Consider the following 16,943-nt stretch of genomic DNA (forward strand, 5'->3'; position numbering starts at 1 on the left):
TAAATCACTCCTTCTAAACTTTTTATTACATTTCTAGTCTTGGCAATTGGTGAATACCCTGAGAACCTTTTCAGAAAATACATAGTAATTTATAAAATGTATTTGTTGTCATTTCTCTCTTCGATTAACGCATACCTGGTCATAGGGTCAGGTCTAGAAAAGTGTTCCTTTTTTTAAAGGCCAAATATTTGAGAGAGATCAGCATACAGCGTCTGACTTGTGCTGCTCGCGGCTTTGGACACCGCTTGGCCAAGGGCCATCTTTCTGTTCTGTTACTCCATCGAGCACTGATTCACAACTATATTTCAGGCAGTGTCGTGCAGTAAACAGTAACCATCATCAGCAACTGTACATATCACCTGAGGCACTAAAACTAGTCAGGAGAGATGCAAAGATAGTTCTAATAACTCCTGAAACACTTTTTAATGTTACATGCCCGTGATAGGTTTGTAGTTATGAAAACCTATCAGGATCCATTTGGGATGCTTTGCACTGCGACTGGGAGTCTCTTGGAGTATGTGCTTGCACAGAGCACATGTCACATCTGACACAGAAGTGTGCCTGGTGTTCCTCTCACTCTCATTAGTCTATTAAAACATTAAAAAAAAATATTGTGGTGTATAAGAGAAGTGATTGTCTGGCAATAAGGTTTGCTCTGGGAGACATGACAAGTGTCTAAGCTATATGCCATTAAATGCACCGTGCTTCTTAATGTTATCTTGGGCTAGAGGGAATATTGTGTATAGTCATGGAGGAGGGGGAAGGGTTCTGATCCTGCTTTTTGAGTAACAGTTGAAGGATGGTTCCCCAGATAAGACCATATTCCTTTTTCTCACCACATATAAACACATTTTCCCCTTCCTCCCATCTCAGGTTTTAATGTATGTTAGAGCTCAGTGGAACTGTGATGCTGGATTGGCCTTTACTATGACTGCATGCTTAATAAATTAATAACTATTTTCTTGCTTGGTTCCTCTTGCAGAATAGCTCAACAACAATACAGTGGGTTAGCTTGGTCTCACCCAGTTTGGTGGAAAGTGTAGTCAAATGCTCAATTATGGAGCTTCAAATGATGCTTTTACGCTTGGGTCACGGACCTGTGCAATTGTCCCAGTGGTTCTGAGATCAGACCATAAATAACAAATGAACTCAGTTTTGTTCTGGTCTTTGTGGACATGTCTGACACATACATGCACAATAAAACAGGAATCCCTAGACCCCATATTAGAAGTAGTGCAAAAAAGCAGTTTCAAGCTCAGTCTCCACATTGATTTAAGCTGGATTCCATTTTCTGTAAACATGCTAAAACATGGTGGCATTATTTCCCAGGGACTGAGGAGTCTTCCTTTCATCGCTGTCAGTCAGAGCTACATCAGCTCAGCAGTGGGCAGGGTTGGGAATGGTGTTGGGAGAAGGAGAAGGAGCAAACCTTTTGGTGTCCTATAAACACTGTTCCTCCATTTGGGGTTTGGGGGATTTTTTTCAAAAAGCAAAAGTAGTTGAAATGCCCACATTTAAAAATCTCAGCCAGCTGAACTCCTTTTAGTAACACAAAATCACTCGAACAATCTCTTTGCCTTCGTAAAGATAGAAGAAAGAAAACAAAGTACTTATATTTTCCCTGTTCAGATTTAAGCGAAACAAAATGTCTTCCTTTTATCCCGTTGGACAAATCTAACCCGAGGTATTGAAGAAATTCCCCCCCAGAGCTCAATGCCTCTGTCTATAATGAAATACAAAGGAAAACAACTGCTAACACAAGTAGACTTTGTACTGCGTGAACGACTTTCCCTGTATTAGCAAAGCAGACTACTAATATGATATGATGGGACATTACTAATGCAACAGAGTGTAACTAATGCAAACAAAATATGTTGGAGTGCCTAGTTGAACTGAATAGAGAATTTGTTTGTCTGGGGACCCAGATTCCGAAAATCAGAGTAAATCCCACAGAAATAAATCTCACAGATAATTCAATAAACAAGCCAAGCCCATCAGATGCACCAAGCCGTTTGTGGGCACTGGAGACACAGGTAGATCCCAGAGACACAGGTAGATCCAGATACCTAATTCCCACACTGGCTTTTGGAGGGAGCTGGGTGCTTGTCTGTCCTTGGCACTTTGGAAAATCTCATCTTGTATTAATAATAAATGATGATAATTTGCATTGACATAATAACTAAGTGTATGTGATTACCAGTAAAGGCTGTAAAACTGTTATTCAAGTCTTTTTGAGCGTTGCTGTCATTGACTACAAGGCTGCGTGTTCATAGCAAGTTCATCTCTGAGGCACAGCTAGTTATAATGCTCTCTGAAAAGAGTAGCAGGGGGGGCTTTTGGCCTCCTTCCCCCTCCTCCCACTCTCAGCTCTTAATGACGATATCGCCTGCTGTAAATGGGCAGGTTGGTGCAAATGAGAGAACCCTATCCCCAGTTTCAGCTGCGGGTAATATCTCCCACAGCAAAGGGTCTGCTTAGGCTTTGATGCATCTCCCTCAGAAGACCGCCGAGGAAATGGAATATCGTGTGCTCTCCTGCAACCTCGAGGGCTCTGCGCTTCGGTGGGAGCTGCTTTGCAGCCAGTAGCAACTAGTCACAATTTGTTATTAAAACTGCAGCTCCCCACTGCTTGCTGCTGCTGACTACCACGAGGCTGGAGTCTACTCAAGAAACGCAGAGAAAGCAGAAACGGAGAATATTCCCAAGCTCACCTTTTAATGAAGGCATATGGCATTCAGGATATTGTTATTCATGTAGTAATTGGCAACGGCATACACGTATTAATGGTACCGCTCATCATGCTTAGGAAATTTTGGAATTGCTCCATTTTAATGGGCCATAAACACTTACCTGAAGTAAAAGTATATGGCAAATACAAAGAAACATGAATAATTCTTTATAATTGCACACATGTATTTATGTACACACACACATAGCCATCAGGCAAAGCAATTTTTTTTTTCATAATTATTACTGAACTAGAGAGCAAACTGCACCTAAATTGTTCTAAATCCAGATTAATAAATTTGATTTGTGACTGACAAGTGAAGGATCAAATGCAAGGCCCTGAGACTTTTCCTGGGTATTTGGGGCTGCATATGAACCGGAAGGAAACAAAATGAATCAGGCTGGCTGCAGGCGGCTGCAGAGCTTAACTGCAACATTTTCAGTAAAACTAGGGCTTGACAAAACAGCATCAACTCAGGGAGACAGGAAAAAAACACCCCTTCACAGTCGTCCTTCTACTGAGATATTAGAAAGAAGCGGGGTTGTGGTTTTTTTTAGTGCAATGAGTAACTGGAGTTTTATCTGGCTACTGATTCTTAGAGATGTGAGTGCATAGTTTATATCCTTACTAAGGAAAACTTCTGTTCTAATCTCTAATTGTAGAATTAAAACTTCTGCTGCTATAGCTATAGCACTATCCATATGGATAGTCTGGTTTAATTTCTATTTCAAAAGATTATTTTTTTTAAGTTCAGTTGTCTTATTCAAGCTAGAAATAAGAGCTCTTATGCCAAAGTAAAAGTTTCACATGGAAAGATAAGGAGCAACAGTGGTTTAAGCCAACAGCTTTAGATTTCTGCTGCTGAGAAGTATCATCAGTTTGAAAGTAGACCCGCTGAAACGAAAGGGCCTTCTTAGAGGAGGGCATAAAAATAAATTTTATTTGCCAGCAGTGGGGTCTGTGTCTATAAGGACTGAAAGGGTACATATTTCAAACCATTAAAATAAAAGAGTACATTTCTGTGTGTTCCAAATTCACCAAAACTCACCTAACTGTTCATGACCAGACATTTATGATGTATTTTCAGAGGGTGCTCAGCTGAGCAGTCAGCAATACCTATGTACTGTATATAGGAGTTAATGACCTCAGTGCTGATTTTGATAATGATCTGCGGATGCAGACCTTGTAATTCTGATACCTGGTGTCTAAAAATGAGCATCTGACACTCTTTTACCTCTTCTCCTGCAACCAGAAATTGCAGTACTTTTGTCCCAGCTTAATATCTGAAATATAATTCTTGCAAAGACCAGCCCAGTGAGGCTGGATTTTGTATTTCTCTATTGGAACCACAACTCCCCTTTATCCTTATCCTTCGACATCTGGTGTTGCAGGTAGGATACTCTGGCTCACAGCATCTGGGCTGAGAAATGTTTTCTCTCCTTGGAGTCCAAGGTACTTCAGAAAAATCCTTCAGAAACCATTTATCAGATTCAGCGCTGGAATGTTCAGTAAAATTTACAGTGAACTGCCTTCTTTCCCTTCCTGCACAGTTGCCCCAGACTCACTCCAGCAGAGCAGTTGTTAACAAATTGGTTAATTGCCAGTGCTTTGCTGATGTTCGCTATTCTGAATCAGGGATAGTCAACTCCATTCATACCAATTTGGAAATGACCTTAACTGCTGTTCAAAAATAAAACAAGATTTGTTCTGAAGTTTGAAAATCTCACAGGCAATTATTTCTTCTGGTAACTGACTCTCAGCATCCCTACTCATGCTTCTTCACTGGCAGAAAGAGAAAATGAGGAGTTTTATCAATAATGGGCTGGTTGGCAGCTCAGAAGGTCTGCGTCAGTCCCTGGCTCTGTCACGAATCTCATCAGGACCTTAGGCAAGTTGTCTCACCTCCCTGCGAGGCTGGAGCAATGTTACTTCATTTCCTGCTCTTTAAGGTGTTGTATTCGTCTAGATTGGAAACTCTTTTTGAGAAGGGTTGCGTTTGTAGGGTTGGATAGAACCTGCCGCAGTGTAGCCCCATTAACATCACAGGATTCTCAGATGAGGTGATAATATTCATAAAAGTAATTAAGGGAGGCAACAAAGAGATATCAAGCAAAGGGGTGATCTTGCAACATTTCTGTCCTCAGACTGAAACCATAAATTTCAGAAATCTTGTGAAACAACTTGCTCTCCAGAGTTTACTACTTGAACTTTTTGGAACAGTAGTATTTCAATTGTTTGGCTACAGCTGGAGAAATATCCAAACTTTTGGGTGCTGACTGGAAACCTCCAAACTTTCTGAGGTTTCTCTATCATTGACATAAACCACACTCTGTGGCTTTCAACAATAACATTTATGCTGATTTTAGCAATTCAAATCCAGATGCAGCAACTGAGGTTGGCAAAACAGATGAGCCACAGGCCACTTCTATCTGACTGTGCAGTCGCTTTTGATAACAGATTATCTGCACCATCATGGACAACCAAATTCTCATATGGCTTCTCTGATGTACAGGAGCAACATCAGTACCGTGCCAGCCTACAACGGATATAAACAATCTGGAAGTTTTTGCTTTGGAATACCTTGCTTGCATGTGAGAGCTGAACTGACTTGAACATGTACCAATGTGCTTTTGCAGGTTTGGTGGGCATAAATTCTCTGCTCAGAAAGGATGTCTCATTTAAAAAGATAAACCAGCCAGAGGGGAAACAAGCATCTTCCAAAAATGCATGTAGGAAAGCAATTCACAGAGTGATGGCAAATGCCATGCTTTAAACGTATGCAAGCATCTAGACTCACCTAGATGTAACACTTGCTTCTCCAAGGGTTGTGTGCGGACCACTGTCAGCCTCTGCTGGCAGGTGCCAGAGTTGTCCAGCAAAGAGGCAACTAATCCTCCTCTTGTCCAAGTGTCAGGAACCAGCAGCAGGTCTGTTTGGAAGAGCCAAGTAGAGAGTACGTATCGTCAGCACATCTGTGATTGCCCACAGTCTTCAGATGTGAGATGATATTGAGTCCTGCAAGGGAAAGTATAATAATAATAGACTTAAGTGAAGCTTTGATTCAACTTTATGAACAGGAGAGAGGCAATTCACACTGCTTACCCAGAAGCAATGCTCACACCAGGGAGTTGGAGGGAGATATTCTATTAAAAGTATCACTTCACAGGGGAGAATTCTACCCAGACTGAGATATGAAATGGGAAATTTCAGTGGGAGCTCCATTTTCTGTGGGGGAGTACAATGGAGAACTTGTTTTGGTAGCCAAGCTCCTAATGGAAAGATAACTTCATCCTTAAATCTCAAGTGATTTCTGCCAATTCATAACAATTTACACCTACAGGGCATCAGCAAATTAAGTCCAACTACATTACTGTCATACAAAGAAGTATTGGGTACACTGGAGCATGGAAAGACTGACTTACGGAATGACATATGTTAAGGAAAAGAAATAAAATTCAAGAGTCCCAACTCCCAGTCGCCTGCTGTAATCACTGTACCTTGTTTTTTAATACTCTTCCACTGCTGGAAATAAATGAATTATTTAGGTTCTGCCTGACCATTTTTCTCTTTCCTTTTTTAGCGTTTTATGCCTCGACTTTAATTCATTCCCAGTATTTTTTCCATTTTAGTTTCTAGCAATAACATTATTAAATTTCATGTCTGCTTCCGTTTTTATTTCCATCTTTCACCAAAAAGATATAAAGTGAAATGAATCCAAATGAGAGAGCTTTTCTCTTCAAACCGCTCTCGGTATCATCGTTTCCTTAATTAAGTAATTGAAGCTCTCCCAACACACACAACGTCATTCAATCTACTGCGGTCTCTCGTATATACTGGCACTTAGATTTGTTCCTATAGGGGACTGTTTTTCCAGCCCATCAGTCTCTTTGCATCTTGCTTCTAATAACCTCTCGGGCCTGTTCCTCCTGGTACCCCACAGTGCACGTGCAACACAGCTTTAAAACAAGGAAACAACGTATAGACAAGGTTACTTCAGGGTTATTCATAAGGCTCTCTATCCTGGGGCTTTATGGGCCCGGTCTCGATGGATCTGACTTCCTCACATTTCTGGCTGAACAGTTATATTCCTTGCTTTAGTTTTGTGTTTATGCCCTTAGTTTCTTCCTTTGAAGTGAAAGTTTTTACATTATTAATTATTATTTTTCTTCTTTTACATCTTAGGCTGTCCAAACCTCTTTTGCCACCTCTTTGCTGAGCAGTTGCTGTCTTCTTTGGATTCTGGAATAACATTTTTCTATGCTGGAAATCCTGGCTAGAAAAGTGTCTAGACCAGAAATACATTTTCAAAGGGCGAATAACACAAAGCCCATGCTAAAATTTAGCAAATCCTCATCCTCATGACAAAGTCACCAGGAAAACCTCCTAAACCCTACTAATTTAGATAGATCCTCAACACATCCAGTATTATACAGCTATGGCTGCAGTTGTTGGGAGTTACAGCAATTTTTATTGTTGTTGAAAGTTTCTCAATGGAAAATGGAGATTCTATTTCACTATTTTTCAGGAAAAAGATCCCCTCAGGAGTCTAGATGATATTTTTCCTGGGGTCAGGAGGGAAGGAAGAGCAGATGCTCTACGTTCCTTCTCTTCTATGGTCATTGGATCAATCACTTCCCTTCTCATTCCACTCCCATCCTTCCGATGCCAAATCTAGCTAGGGGTGGGGGAGTCAGCAATTGTTCTCTTGCCTGTGAATTTAGGATGATAAAGAAGGAGATGCTATTGCAATTGTGTTTCAAGCTTGGGAAGAGATGCAAAGAAGCCCAGGAGAAGGCAGAGAATGGGACTGTGCTGTGGATGTGGTGGTGGTGGAGCTAAGCCATGGCTGGAAGTGGTTTGAATTAGAGTCAACAGCATAGGTGGGAGGGTTGGAAATTAAATGGGTGAACTCAAACTTGAGGTTTGAGGAGAAACAGCTAGTAAAAGTTGTATTTGTACAGAGGAGATATTATATGCAAAAGCACTAGAAAGGGTTTCAAGCTTAAAATCTCACAACACACCAAATGGCCTAACTTTTCAGACCCCCTAATCTCAGAGCTTTAGTATAAAGATCTGGAAAACTGACATCCAAACTCATATTCCTGTGAGCATCCTTACTACTTCTCACTGAAGTCCTTATTCTCCTGAATAGACCTAGCTCTGACTTTACATGTGAATTATTTCTATTCCATAATTTTATCATATTATACTTGTGACAGCCTGATGGTGAGGAGAGCATCCAGATCTGCTTGGAAGAACTAAATCCAAACAGAATTAATGAGTAGGAGAGTTGTGTGACACTAGCAGGAATTCACTCCACTCTTCCCTGGCCGAGAGTTTTGTAGAATGGATCTGTGTGACATCCTTTGCAGGCTGAGCGTTCGTAAGCCCAACCTGTGACACTTCAGCTTATCACACATCTGGTGAATGAGCGGCCTCCCAGCTTACGGCCACTAAAGCAGAGGAATTTCACCATCGATCTGGAGAAGCACTTGAGACAATAGGAGTAACAGGGCAATAAAGATTGCAATATATCACCGAACTCGGCCTCTGGCTTGCACAGAAGAGAGCTGCATTAAGATCATTACAGCCTGCCTATGACTGATCTGAAGAGAGTAAGTCAGCTCTAGGAAGGAAAAGAGCTGCTGAAAACAAAACAAAACCAAACTAACTAATGAAAAAAAAAAATATATTAATGTGACAAAATTTCTTTTGCCAGCCTGGACAGCTGCCTTTAGATTCCCATTCTGCTGTAAGCATCTGCCGATGAAACACATGCACTAGTTAAACCAAATTATCAACCCCACCTTGCCCCTACAGAAACATCCAGCTTCTGAAATCATGAGTTACACTCACAAAAATGGGAAAGGCAATGAGAAAACAGGAAAGAAACAAAACCCAGGAATCCACCTCTTGTGTAAGTCCATACATCAGCAAAATGCTGAAGAAGCTCTCTTACTGGAAGCACAAGGGCAAGCGTTACTGTCTCCGCCAGGCTCTTGTGCTGGGAGCTGGGGAGGTAATTCCTGGTCCCGTTGGCTCGGTACAGCCTGGTGACAGCCTGGTGACAGGTGACAGCCTGGTGACAGCGTGGCATATGGCCCTGGCTGGCCGGCCCCTGTGGCGAGGCACGCGGAGCTGCTGCCCACAGCCCTACTCCAGCCACAAGCCTGCCCAGGTGTATTGGAAGTGCCCCACAGGATCGCAGCCCTGTGATCAGGGGTTTGGGGATTGATCCCCTGGTACACAGAAAAAGGAAACCTTTGATGTACTCTGAACTGAAAAAAAAGTGAGTAGAGGATCAAATCCCACCAGCCTAAATCCACCTGTGTTTACTGCTGGGGACATACAACCATTTCTACCAGCTGAGGGTTGGCCCAGCAGGCATTTAGTTTTCCAGGGCACATGTTTGTCTCCTGGGCATGTTCTTTCCATGTCCCTGCAGATCACCTGGATTGTCTTATGCTTTTCCTGTGTAACAGATCCACCAATGACCTGCAAAGGAGCCAAACTAGGAGCAAGAGTGATCGCAAAAACCCAACCACACTTGGTGACTCTTTGTCACTGCAGACAAATCCAAGAATAAAATCCCTTTTCTGGCCCCTGATCTCTCATTGCCTGTAAAGAAATTTGTCATAATTGTCACCCTCTTACGGAGAAAGAGGTGGAATTTGATGCTTTGTGGAGAATGAAAAAAATCTCCATCAACAGAGGAGGAAAAGAAATAGGGACTTTCATTCCCATGTCCCCATGCTCCCTTCCATTTGCTTCCATTTGCTGTGGGTTTGCCAGCACCAAACCAGTTAATAGTGAGCTTTTAACATACATACATTTAAGCAGCTACTTACGGTGCATTGAGCCAGGTGTGCTAAGCAATTGAAATTAATTTTTATCAGCAGGCAAGGCCTTCTAGTCAAACTGGAGAAGCCTTAATCCTCCTAAATGGAGCAAAACCTCCCTGCAGATAAAAGACTTGCCTGGCTTGTTCCAGAGGGAGTTGGTGACATGGCTGCACCCTCGCCCCCTTCTCCCTAAGGAAAATATGGCCCTGCGGGAAGAGTGGAGAGGGATGATCAAAGGGAGCTGCAGTTTAGCCGCCTGCTTCCAGCAACAGAAAGGCTAACCCATCATTAGCAGGGAGCAGCGCTATTAGAGGTGAATAGTGAATGGAAGGGATGCACACTTAGGATCTTTGGCAGACAGAGGAATTGGGGCTATGCCACTGCGTAGGAGAGATTTGGGCTTGGGAGGGGACCTTGTTTCTTCCCACTCCTTTGGCAAGGTAAAACCCAGGTGTGTCCCTGGGAATCCCTAGCTTTTAACTCGCTTAAGAGTATTAATGAGTGGATGGTGGTTTTCACCTGCACAACTCATAGGTAACTCTGAACTGCATTTCCCACTGCATTTTGCACCTACAAAACTTCTCACTCTTTCTCCTTATCGCCCCTTCACCAGAAAACAAAAAGCAAGTGTCCTCTTCAAGGGTCGCTCTCTTATTTTTTTCCCCTCTGGCTTTGGAGTATAAGGAGGGAGGAGGGCAAAAGGGCAAACTTCCTCGAAGTTTTAAAGCAGAGCTAGGAAAGTAAAATGATTCTCCAAAAAACCGCATGTAACAGTGCTGGAGAGGGAGCAGGCTGGGCAAGTTCTGCACTTTCTTCTCTGATTAAGTTATTGTCTGCTTTGGGATGGGGTCCAGCTAATTGTCAACTTGCATAAGTTTTGGAGGTTGAGTAAAAAGTCTTAGTGAGACGTTGAAGGGTGATGGTAAAAGCATACTTATAGCTGGCTTTTTAAGATGAGGTAAATGGAGATTTCTCTGTTCAGCAGCTTGCCTGCATGAACGAAGCCTTAGCTTCGATGTATCCATGTTACCTGTTCTCTTACTGCAGAGTTGCCAGCTTACAGATTTCCAGCACAGATTTGTGTTGTCAGTCCCAAGTACCAGTCAGACACAGCGAGCCAAAGACAAGCTGTGGAGCAAGCAAGGATTAATTGATTAGTGATCCTGCAGCCCACTGGGATGGGGAAGGCTGGCTGGATGTGGAGCGGGTGTAGGGAGCAGGTTTACATTCACCCTGGGGATGAATCTGCCTCTGGGATATATATGTTGAAGGTGGTCAGAGTTTGAAAATGTAATTGTTAGGTAAAGACCACGCATAGTCCTGGGTGGCACTACGGTTCCTTTTAGAAAAGGGGCAGAGTGCAGTGCCCACTACCAAGTCCAATTGCTCTAGCAACTACATGGAGCAGACAACCCCCTGCCATCCCCCCTAACAGGTTATGCCACGCATTTCCCAAGGGGAAATCCAGTTCTTCTGGGTGCAATAGAGCAAGACATGGGCCATGGTTTCCCTGACTCCTTTGGGTATCCCAGCATTCCTGTTGCATCCAGCCCAGAGCCAGTTTCACATGTGAATACAAGGAACTGAGTTGAGTAATGGCCTTTTGGGAAGCCTTCTGGTGTCTCTAGCCCTCCAGACCACAAGTCAGAAACAACCAGGCTTTTGCTTTGCAAAAACCCATCATCTGCTCATTAACACTTTCTCCATCCCATGGTTTGACTGACTTTTATCCACCCTGCTACAAAGGAAACTTTTGATTTTTAATCCCTCAGCCTGGAAGCTCCAAAAAGGGAATTTCCAAGCATGCAAGTGGTTATTAATAATAAATAAAGACAACCTCTTACATGGATGGAGCACCTCTTATAGAAAGAAATAGATCCCAAGGTGTTATACAGACATGTTTCTGCTTTTAGGAATCACTCTCATATGGATTTACGGCACAGAGACATTTTGTCCTCTACCAAAGCAATATCATGTTATCCACCGTTGAAAGCAACTGTCTCAGGGGTTGAATGAAAACGATATTTGCCAGAATTAGAACCTAATAGTGACTATGACTTGCTTTGCATATTTTAACGGATATGCTTTAATCTGACCTAATACTTAGAGACTCTGAGTTCCTGTTTGTCATGATGAGCTCTGTCTAAAACTTGGTTTGAGCCCAGCTTCCACTTTCACTGAAGCACTCCAACACGGACAACCTTTTAGCCTTCCTCGGTGAGAATAATATTTGCTTTCTGATAGGCTGAATTTACATACTTTTTCTTTTTATGCGTGTGCGTGTGTGTTATGATGAGAAGTTTTAAAACAAATGGAGTTATCCCCAGCTGCTAAGTTCTGACATGCACTTTAAATAAGTAAACCCAGGGATGTGGCAGGCTGTGAAGGAAGGGAGAGCAAAATTGGCTTGCATGATGCACTGATCACAGAATTATCATCTGCTATCACATAGTTTACCATTAGACCCAGCTGCTGCCAACCTGACCGGTGCATTTCTTCAAGCTAAGCTAACAAAGCACTTATTTGTTATCCAGGGAACTACCTCTAATAGACTTCCAGTGAAATAATATTTGCTTTCCAACCCTACTTTGAATCCCACTCACTTTGTTAAAAAGATTGCCTCTGGCTGTCTCCGCTGGTCTAATCTAATAGTTTCTAGTTTGTACAAGCAAAGCGCTTTCAGCCAACAATATAAATAACTTAAAGAGAAGAAGACACTTTTACAGCGCTCTGTGCCGGGTGCTATAGAACATGACAGATTAGTAAATGACGCCTCAGTGGAGCTCATCTGGGAACCTCTGTCAGTTGAATATGAGCAATTACAATATTGTATTTGGGCTGAAAGGGTTGTCTGTCTTCTTACAAAAAGGCTAACAAGAAAAATAATTCCTGTCTTACTTCTCCTGTGCATGAAACCGATCTAAGTGGCTCTAGCCCCTTTTCTCTTCCCCTCCCATTGCCGTCGCAGCAGCAGGAGAGGAAGGGGGGGGGGGGAAGCGAGCAAGGAGAGAAAAGAGTTATTTTCTTTCTGTTTTCACTTTTCGTTTGAATTGAAAACGAAGAAAGAATAATATTAGGAGAGGGGGCTCCCTGAGGTTTGAGAGGGGACGTTTTATCATTATATCAAAGGGTACTTTCTGCCACCCGCCTCTACTACTCCAGCAGTCCAGCGTGCTCCTTAAAGAGCACGTGCCCCATGCCTGTCGGAGCCGCTCGATTTATCTCGGCTCACCTGCTATGATCACCAAGGGCCTAGAGTTTCAAAGAGTTACCCAAGGTTTACCCATGCTATTCCCACTGTGGCTTTTTTAAAATAGAAATCCTGAGGCTGAGCATCATGCGACAGAACAGATACCATACAAGCTGTGATTTCCAAAGGAAAGATTTTCACATCCCGCTGAAATTTTCTTGAGGCTCTTTTGAAACTGCCTGTAGGAGTGGAGGGACAATACCATGTGTGCTCCTCTAGCATCAGGGAAGTTACACCAAGGAATCTCCCTTTGTGACAGTTTGACATGGGATTTTGCAAACATCTACAGCCAAAGCAATTTCTTTTTTTTTTCTCCCTTTTTTTTCTTTCTTTTTTTTTTTTTTCTGAAGAACCATCCCACTACCAGGAATTTCTTTTGTTTCCATCTGTCTTTTTCTCACCACAGCCAGTTACTGTGGCTCTTTTCAGGCCTGTGAGTAATTGCATGCAACTGCAAGCACAGGAATGTACACCAGCAGAAAATTATGCTCCTATTAAATGAGGTCCTCCTGCTACAGAGAGGAAAACACTGTCTTTCCACCCCTATCCTGCTATTAAAGCAATAGCTGCCATATCCTGTGTCACCCTGAGGATGACCAAAGGCTCAGATACACGGGCTATAGCTGCAGTTATATAGGAAGGTTTGGAACCAGACAAAACCACAAAGGTCTGAGCATTAAACTGCTCACTGATATGCCGAGCAGGCCCTGGCATTCCTGGGGTGGAAATCACTTTCTGAAGCCCAAGAACTACTCTGGAAGAACACAGAGCCATGATGAGAAGTGACCAAGAAACTGCCATTCACTGAAAATAAACCACGATCCCTTGTTGAGGGGGAATAATGTCAAAACATCACATTTCAGTTGGAGTAATTGCCAGCAGTAATGTAATCTAAAAGCTGGGGGAAAATCTCCATCCAACACAAAACCAATGCAAGCCTAATTCTGCCGTTCAGACCTAAAGCCTGCCTTCATGCTCATGCTGATACACCTGGTGACAGCGTGGGCTGTGCGCTGCCAGCACGGGGCAGAATTTGACCCACAGATTTCCCCCACACTACTTAACTATGCTGTATTAATGCTGCAAATATCCCTGAAAACAGAGATATGAAAACTAGCTCCTTTCAAGCAAATCGGCTAGTTTTCATCTTGGAACATAAATGATGCCGCAGGCTCTGTTCATGGCTCACGGATGGGACTGCAGCTCCTGTGAGATCAGAGGTGCAGCCATCAGTCAGAAACTGCCAGCTCCTGGCACTCCTGAGGTGTTCAACAGGACTCTGATATCTGATTTCCTCCTCCTCTTGCTTTGTTTGATCCCAGCTGATTTAATCACAGATTATCTTTCACCAGATAGAAAGTACCTCTGCAATGAAACAGCAGTAGTGAATGTAACGTTACCTCCTGAAAAATTAGGTCTGGATGGAAAATCAAAGAACACGTCAGGAGAGATGGCTGGAATGAAGAGGCCAGCAGTTCTGAACCAAAGGGCCTGGGCTCTGCTCACAGATTTGGCCACCAAGTTAGTGTTTGATCTTGGGCGTGATATTTCATCTCTCTTTGGTCTGTTTAAACTGTGAGCTCCATGGGGCTAGGCTCATCACTCTGTGGCTGTGTAGTATGCAGAACATGGAAAATATTTGTCTTTTAGATTGCATTTGGCTTTGCGTTTGAAAAAAAGGAATGCAACCTCTTTCTTTTATATGAAAAAGTACAAAACGTCTTCCTCAGGTTTTCAGAACATGGTCACTCATATCTTCAGTTCTAAAAATGACAGCTGGTAAGTCTTTGTGTTTTCAAACTGCTGATTTCAGTCGTGCCTACTTTTATTTCAGCCTTGGGCACCATACTCTCAAATGTAGGTGAATGCAATTTTTTAAAACTCTGAAAAACACATTTTTGCAAGGAAAGTTTGTGGGAAGTCTCCCTGTACCTATGCGAGGTAAAAAAGGCAGAATTAGGCAGCCTTGGCAGATTTAGGATTGTGCCGAAGGGATCAATCTCTTTCAGATTGGATGCCTCAGACACTTTGCAGCAGTGGAGTGGAGCACTGGTAGCAGGATAGGCACTACCAGGGCTTAATGACAGCACAATGTCTGATGAACTTGTGAGTGCCAGCAGTGCCATAAGCAAGGGCAGGGGCAGCACCTGAGCATCCTGGGCATAGTTTTGCCATGAAGCCTTCATAAAATGAGTGCTTAGATCCCCAAACTATTACAAGGTTGAGTAGAACCAGATCTTGTACTTATTACGCAGAAATTATCTTTTAGCTGTACCTAGTCACAGAGATCTGCAGAGATACGTCAATGCCTGTGTCCACTCATTTTGGTTAGCATTATGCTCCTAAATACATTTATGGATCTAACCTCTGACCACCGTCTTTTGTGCAATGACATAATACCTTTCCCCATCTTCTCTTTTCCTAGACTACAAAAATTAAGGAAAAGCATTCCACCACCATCCCCCAGTGCTCCCAGTTCTTAGCAGGGAGAGGTGCCCCTCCGAGCTTTTGTTTGATTATCTGCCACTGAAGTCAAGGCCAGCCACTTGCTTGCCTGCCTGCAGCTCAGCCCAGGCACCTCTTGGAGGACCAGCCATGGAACAATTCAGCCTGTAAGACCTGTATTTCTCAAACTCAGGGTGGGATGAAAATCAGTGTCTATATATCTTTCACATCCTTAATTGTAAAGTTGTTAACCTTGCATTTAGTGCTTGAATACTCCTGTGATGGGCACTAGAGATAAACCTCTGAGAGCCAGACATTGAAATAACATTGTGAACATTTTTTTTAACCCAGAGAGCTATTATTGACAGGGTGTCAGCTGCTGATGAAGGGCCCTGAAATATTTTATGGGATGTGACAGCTAATAAAACAGGTTGTTGTTTTTAATTGTTTGGCAGGTAGCAGTGAATTGTGAACAGATGTGAACTGGGTGCAGAGGAGTCTGTAGGTTTCCCTGAATTTCTTCCACATTTCACCGCCACCACTAACACTGAACATTAAAAATATTAGTCTCCTAATTTTCACCCTGTGCCTTGCTGCTTTGGTCGTTTTTGAAAATTGCACCATGCAACCAAAAGTGCTCTGCAAAATTCCTGGGGCCCAGTCGACCAGGGCCAGAGGAGGTTGATTTCAGTATAGGGGGTTGTTTATGAAACAGGTCACATTTTTTCCACATAAAATTTTGCAGATGATCCTGTCGCAGTTGATCTGCCAACTGCACAGATGGTGTGCCTCTGCTGCACTGAAGACAGCTCAAAAATGTCCTGAGACCTACGTCCTTATGAGACTGCCCAAACTAAAAATCATCTGTACTGCGCTGTGGATGTGCATGGGCACTGCATGGCAAGAAGGGAAATCTGGGTCTTTGCACCCCGCTGCACAAAACTCTGCTTTTCCAGAGCTGCTTTGGGTACAAAACTTATTCTCGGTTTCAGCCCAGTGCCTTGGCTTCTTCAGCCTGCTGCATAATTAGCTCCTAACACTTTCCATAGCACAATGTACTTTTGGGAGGCTCCAAAGAGCCTCTGTTTAAGAGACCCAGAGGGACTGTGCAGGGCTTGCATTGTCTGAAATGAAAGATGTCTCATCAGGTTACACCTTTTAGCTCCTATCTGTATAAGCATGTTGATAAGTGGTGCTTTTTCTTCCTCCATCCCCCCACTCCCTCTCTCTCTAATATAATCTTTGCCAGATCTAGTCAAAGCAGAATAGCTGCAGGGGATTCATTAATCCTAGTCTGGAGCTAACCACCATCAGCACCACCAAATCATAAAAATAAAAATTTAAAGCACCTCAGTTTATTATTCATTTACCCTCTGTCCAGCCTTTTCTTTCTGCTCCCAGAATAGGTTCCCCCCCACACTGGTACCCCTCCAGTTGCTCCATCCTCTCCCTGATCTTCTGTTAAACAGTTATCAATTCCCGAGGGAGACTTGGGATAAAATGACACTCCTCCCATGTGCCGAAAGCTGCCAGGGTTGTGTACACTGGCACAAGTACAACAGAAACTAAGCCTTGGCCTCAAGCAATGTAACACCCAGATAAACAAGTCTGCCAGAAAGAGGCCCGGCTGAGGCTCTGCGCTCCGGGAGAGGCTGATCCAAACCCTCCTGAGCTGCAG

The 16,943-nt window shown here is 43.1% G+C and overlaps 1 long non-coding RNA gene across 1 annotated transcript in view; it reads right to left on the minus strand.

The window, feature by feature from the left end:
* Window positions 1-3,412: 3,412 nt before the first annotated feature.
* LOC114017144 (uncharacterized) overlaps window positions 3,413-16,943 on the minus strand; it is a 35,144-nt gene continuing 21,613 nt past the window's right edge. Inside the window, exons 2-3 of the long non-coding RNA XR_003562025.2 lie at window positions 5,526-5,743; window positions 3,413-4,510 (exon numbers count right to left, since the gene is read on the minus strand). This is a non-coding gene — a long non-coding RNA (uncharacterized LOC114017144). The remainder of the gene's footprint in view (window positions 4,511-5,525; window positions 5,744-16,943) is intronic.

This window comes from Falco cherrug, chromosome 10 (genome assembly GCF_023634085.1).
Source record: "Falco cherrug isolate bFalChe1 chromosome 10, bFalChe1.pri, whole genome shotgun sequence".
NCBI classification, from domain to species: Eukaryota; Metazoa; Chordata; class Aves; order Falconiformes; family Falconidae; genus Falco; species Falco cherrug.